Genomic DNA, 7,058 nt, shown 5'->3' with positions numbered 1-7,058 from the left:
TTGCCTCCTTCAGATATGCCATGATCATGCACCATGGACTTGTAGTGTCCAATCAGTGAGAAGTAGGGCAATCCCTTCTCCTTTTTCTGCTGATCTTATTATGTCTAACAGGTTAGATATATTTAAAGCCTTGGGCTGAGATAAAATTTATGCTGGTCACTGTGAACCAAAATCACAGTGGATGAGGATGCTCTAACAGTATGTGTGAAAATGAAACGTCATTCAGGATGAAGCTTTGAAATTGGTTTGATAGGAAATCTAAGCAGCTCAAAGAAGAATTAAAGATTGAATTGCACAAGTCAACAAACACTATCCAAAAGGACTTGGTAGGTATGTTTGAAGAAATTAATAAATAAATAAAAGAATTGTCTTTTTAAATTTAGGTTGACCAAACTAGTGGTACTTAATGACAGTCTATCAGATTTAAAGTTTCAGATAAATATGGACAGTATAGTGCTTTTACTCCTAGGTTCAATCAGATATTAAGAACCAAGGAATATAATAGTTACATTTGTAAATGCTTGGATAAGAGGGAGAATTCTGCAGAAACATTTTTGCACTGGAAGGATAAATTAAAGTGTAATTTTTTCAAGATAATTAATTCAGTCATACTTACAAAGAAAAAAGCAAAGAGTATATAATTTATATTGTACATTCAGATATAATTTTTAGAAAGTAGCCTTTATGAATGGAAAAATAGAAAAACAAGCATATATAAACCGAATCTAAAATTATATACACACACATATAAGGTATAAGATACATCTAATAAAGCTAAATAAAGCTCTTGTGGGTCTTTTTCAAGCCAAGTAGAATTTAGTCAAATTGGTTATTGAAAAGGTAATCTATCACTTCAGTCAATTAGTTGCAGTGGTTTCAATCATGCTTCTATTATCATTTGAGTCGGACAATTTGGTGGAAAATGTTTAGAGTGAAACAAGTGCATGGAACTCTTACAGATGAAAGGAATATGCTCTTAAAATGCCTGCCATCAATTCCAGCCACTATTCCAACAATGCTGACATCATTGCATGCCACAGATCTGAAGCCACTATGTGAATGAAATATTGGTATTAGTACTTGGTTAAATAACAAGTCACATTGAAACAATTCAATATGTAAAATACAAGAAATCAAACTATGGGACCAGGTTTTACATGGAATAGAATATTTCATTGCAGGCCGAGATATACACCAAAGCCTACATCAGTTGGGTCACTGCATGATATACTACAGTTGATTCTGTAATTTGCAGTTGGAAAGTTGTTAACTTGTTAGTACTTGGATAATTTGGTGAATAGGTATCACTATAAAGAAAAAACCCTTCAAGTCTTTGACAGAAGAATGATAAAAATGGCATAAATGGTATTTTCCATCAAGCTACTTTGATTTCAACTACAAGGGAGGATGTTTATATGCTTCAAACAATAAATAATATATACTGTGAGTGTGTGTGTACAGTATATATATAGACTCCGACAGCGAGGGGTCTTATGAGTTGGCCTTGGAGGAGGTGGAGGACCCTGGACAGGGTGTTGTGGCCTGGCAGGAGCCATTAGAGCTGTCGCCAGACTCCGACAGCAAGGGGGCTGATGAGTCGGCCTTGGAGGAGGTGGAGGACCCTGGACAGGGTGTCAACGCCGAGCAGGGTGAGGAGAGACTGGTTGGCCACCAGGTGGCGGCAGAGCATTGGATCAAAGGGAATTTTCCTGAAAGTATTTGGGAATTGTATCAGGAGGCAAGCAGGCTTAGGTCTACTCAGCATAAAGGACAAAGGAGGAAATACAGGAGATGATTGCGAGCGGCTGTTGCTCATTGGGATCCTCGCCTGAGTATAAAGACACTGCTGGTGCCACGCAATGGTTCGTTCCGTTCCTGTTCTAGTGTTAATGTTCTCCGTTCGCGTGCAACCATCAAGAAAAGTACTTGGATAAGTGACTTGATTTATATAATCCTGTTTTGTAGCAGTTTATGAGTTAGGACTTTTGCCAGAGCATTTATCTGTGTTTATTTTGGGCTCGCAGCCAGCAAGAGCCGGGACTGATAAAAACATTCCTTTGAACTTTCTGTTTGGCTTTCGTTTCTGAACGGACAAGGTGGGGGTCCGAACAGGTAGTGCATAACAACTGGGGGGGGGGGACGACACACTTCACAAACTGTAAGTTAGATTGATCTGAAAATCAATATCCCAGATTTGCTGCTTAGTTGTATTTCAAAGCCTAATTACTCTCCAACAAGAGTTCTAGGGAGTGGACCAGACTAGCTCTAAGAAGCTTAAACTATACTAATTTAGGGATATCAAGTTTTGTAAAACAAAGAAACAATAAAAGGCAGATGTGTATGTCCTAGAGAAGCTGGGATATTACATTGGCCTCAAAGGATAGAATGCCTGTAGGGATGAAATGAAAATCCCTTTGAATGGCAAAATCTCAGGAGAGCTGAAGAACTCTATGCTGACCAATACCATCTATAAAAGAAAAGTGTTTTCTTCAGGATACTGAAGCCTGGAAGCACACTTCGATAGTTTTGATATGCACCTGCTTGACAGAGTTCCCATTTAATTTCCACTTATGAATTTTGTAATTATTTTGTGCAAAAACTAAAACTTCCTTTTTTTGATGATTTATAACACATTTCTCTTTAAGGCGCAAAGAGACCAAAAAGTTTAGTGCCCATCACATTCCACACTGGGAAACAAATATGATTACAACATTATGTGCATACAAAACAGTTGGTAATATTCTGTTTATTAATCCAAAGGACACATTAACAAGGTAATGGTTAGGAACTGAGAGGCCCTGGATTACTGATTTAAAATACAAATTGAAAACCAAGGGGATCAAAATGCACCCTGCTTCAACTGTCTCTGTGTGGAAATAGCTCTAGAAAGAGATTCACAAGGATAGCATCTAACAGTTATTAGAGAGACTGAGCAGTCTTTGCTGAGAAACCTATTAGATTTTCCCCGTAGGTTCAAATCAAAAGCTGATTTGAAATCAATGAAGGATGTGAAGAGGCAATCTCTCAGATAGGAAGAGAATTTTTCAGCTAGACGATGAAGGATCAGATAGTAGTCTAATGCTAAGTGGGCCCCACTAAGGTCAGTTTATTCCTTAACTAGAACATTCACACTTTCAACCCTGTATCTTACTTTTGGCTGGAGATATTTGGTGTATAACTTGTATTAAGCAGGCTGATGAATCTATCGTTGGCAGGATCAATTTTTTTCTTTATACTAGAAAGAGGTAACAGTGGCATGATTCCAGTTCCAGCAGAAAACATGCTGAACTCTAAATGTATGTAAATAAAATGATTGCCAATCTTTGTTCTCCTCAGTAACTCTGGGACTTTTCCAAGTCTAAACTGAAATAATCTCATTAACCTCATCTGTAAATGCAGATGTCCAGTTAGAAAGAGCATTTTAGTAAGTCACAATTGGATTATCTAATTATTTAATTGTAAAGATACTCTGGAAATAATGCTGCCATGTTTCTGCAGCTATTAAGCAGGTTGAACCAAAGCCTCTATTATTAAAAAGGGCTGTCAAGGCTGAGTTTTCCAATTTGCTATTCTTGGTTGGTTGAATGGTCATAGAAAAGAAAATAGAAACTTATAGAAACCAAAACAAGAATTCTTTTTATTAACTAAGAAGCTGTCTACAATATTGTCAAGGTCAGTTGTGAATAATTTTATCATACAGAGCAAAATCTTCTTTTCATTATTCTTTTTCTTTTTAAGCAAATTATAAGCTTAAATTGCTGTATTCCAGTCATAGGAATAAACCTCTGTTAAATCTATTAAGTCCAGTTTTCTGTACAAGGTCATTCTTCTATTATTTTTTCACATTCTGAACAGTTGTATGTTGACAATTCAAACAATTGTTTTTCCCTTGAATGTTCACTGAGAGGTTTAATACATTCCAATATGGAAATTGCAGGGGGAGGGGAGGAATATCTGAAAGTTTATCCCAGGCAATTCCATTCAAATATAAAAGTTGTGTTTTGCAAAGACACTGCCTTAATTAACTCAGTACTATGTAACTGAGGCTGAGTATTTACTCTAACCGTTTTAAGATTAGGTATTGCCACAAATCAGCATTCAGAATATCATTCTGATCTCCACTCCTTTGTCTTGCTGGTTTACAGGCCATTTCATTTCCAGCCTCTACAGGATTCAGTTTAATACATTTTGGCCAAATGTATTTGCCAATCCTTGTGAGATACAACCCATACTGGGCCAGCAATCCATTAACAAATTTTTCATTGAAGGAGCTTTTATTTTCTTTAATAATTAGCATTGCATTTCATTTTCCTGCATACTTTGCAAATCAATCTTTGTATTTAAAGTACAACACACATTTTCAAAGAACAGTTTTGTTCATTTCATTTGTGAACTCACTTCATTTAACTCATTTAACTCTTTGAATTTAAATCACATATCTCTCTCGCATCTGAAAAGGTATCTATAGTCTTATATTTAACAAAACAAAAATAAATCTCCATTGCAATTAAATCAAAATAGGCATTTCTAATTTTACAAGGAAAACAGCTAATTGTTTGGAGCATAAAAGGAAAGGAAATTAATCCCTCTCTTGCCTATCGTGAAAACATTTTTGTGCTACAGCTGGAACAGGGTTGTTATCCTGTCAATCATGGAGAAATGTTAATACAAAAGTGGACCATTCATATTGGAATTTACTTTATGTGGTGGAATGTTCACATCAGCAACCAATGGAGTTCATTGTTTACAGCATGTGTAAGCTTTTTGAAATCCCATTGTAATAAGGAATCATATCATATTAATAACACTTTTGCTAATTCAAAATGAGCAAATAGTTTAATAAAAATTATACCATAATAGAATTCACACAGACACAGGTTATCCTAATAGAAATGACAAATATTTTGGCAAAGATGAGTTCCCTCGAAATAAAATGAGAACAGCAAAACAACTATATCAGCATGCTTAGTAACTGTTATGTAATACAGTAATAATAATATTAAGGATGTTTGTGCTATTTTGGACAGATTTCTATCCTGTAATCTTATTTGGATCTACCCAAGAAGGTTACTTGCTACAGGGGTTATAAAATCAGTCACAGGAATTACACAACAACAACCTTCCCCCTTTAAAAAATTATTGCTAATGACAGTGCAGCTCTCTGAGGCAGAGAAATTGGGTGGGGGAGAGAAAACAATGCAAAAATACTCATCTTGGAGAAATTCAGTGCTTAAGAAAATTAACTGAAAGTATCCCTGCATGGACTGACTTTTCCCTCTCCTCTGAAGAGCCTTTATTTAATTTGAAATAAACCAAAAGCAAATGAGAATTGGCTGTGAAATTCAAATAGGGGAAACTCTGGTCACTTTAAATGAGTCTTTTGATATCACAGTCAGACTTTAACTGGGCTTTCCCTCCCACCCTCTCCATTTAGACATATCAATAAATCCTGACAAAGCAATCAGAAGCATCTTCTTTTAACCCAGCTACAGGTTTGTAGAAGATAAAGGAATACTGGTCCCACACTTATTTCTGCTCACTCGTACAGCAATAAACAATGTTCCAAGTTTTTTGTCCAAATTGCACCACTCTAAAACTTAAACCAGAGTCTGTTTCAAGACAGAAATTGCTGAGAATTTATAGCATACTTTAAGTACTCTTGTACACAAAAGGCATTATTGGGAATATCAGGGTGATTCACAATCAGGGTTGCCAATCAATTATGGAAAACAAGTCAGTACAGGTAGTCTTCAACTTAAAACCATTCATTTAGTGACCATTCAAATTTACAACAGCACTGAAAAATGATTTATGATCATTTTTCACAGTTACAACCTTTGCAGCATCCTCATAATCATGTGATCAAAGTTCAGATGCTTGGCAATTGACTATTTATGACTGCTGCAATGTCCTGGGCTCATGTGATCACCTTCACGATCTTCTGACAAGCAAAGTCAGAAGGTCATGAAAGCCAGATTCACTTAACAACCAGATTATTAATTTATCAACTGTTAACGTATTCCCTTAACAACTGTAGCAAGACATGTCTTAAATGGAGCAAAAGTCACTTAATAAATTTCTCACTTAGCAACACAAATTTTGGGCTCAATTGTGGTTGTAAGTCGAAGACTACCTGTAATTCTGTGAAATTTATTTAGCCTTGCTTTATTGTTCTGTTTAGTCAGTTGTCAAAAGAAAACCTTTCCCTTGTTAGTTTTTTCAAAAGATTAAAGTAACACAACTGATGCTATGCTCGGTTGGTCTCAAAATGCAGGTTGATCAAATCTCTATCATCAGCCAGACCCTCTGGGCACCAACCATGAGGCAGAAAGCCTCAGGCATGTTTTCAGATCTGGCTCAGATAGCAAAATGTGTTATGTTGACAAAGTTGACAATCCTATCTATCATCTAATTTACTTTCCAATTGTTCATAATTTGGCTTTGATTATCAATAATGTATATTGTAGCGTGAATATATGTGATGAACTTTTCAGTAGGTAAATGTAGCTATTGCCTATTTAATTCAAGTTACAATTCTGTCATTGCCATTTAAATGTGTTACATAAATAATTTTCTCTTGCAGACTACATTTTGTAGGGCCCTATCAACACAGATATTTATTACTATTGGTTTTTTTAAGTGAATAATTTTTCCTTTAAAAAAAGGCGGTTCTTGTTACCTGCAGTTTTTCAATATCTGCAACTAATAATTAGAGATCAGGTTTTAATAGTTGCAGAAAGTTTTTGCATATTTATTTTTTGCCATGTCTGGTTACTTTATGCATACACTTAAATGAGAGGTGGACTTTGCACCTGCATAAAGTATGGTTTGTTAAGGTAAGAGTTAGGTCATCTGTGCAAAATACCTGCATTTGTTTTTTCTCCTTGAAAAGACATGATGGATTTTGACAGATCATCTTAGCCATGAAGCTTCATGTGGTTCTCTGCAGCAAATGGCTTCTGGAGCAATTCACTTGGCTGCTGATGGAGATGCCACATGGTTCCCTACTCTGCTTGATGTTTTTACAGTATCAATGGAGAGGCCTCTCTGTTGTTTCA

This window comes from Thamnophis sirtalis, unplaced genomic scaffold (assembly GCF_051295495.1).
Source record: "Thamnophis sirtalis isolate CommonGarterSnake01/CBP01778 unplaced genomic scaffold, rThaSir2_p1.2 scaffold_5, whole genome shotgun sequence".
NCBI classification, from domain to species: Eukaryota; Metazoa; Chordata; class Lepidosauria; order Squamata; family Natricidae; genus Thamnophis; species Thamnophis sirtalis.
This window is presented reverse-complemented; position numbering follows the sequence as displayed.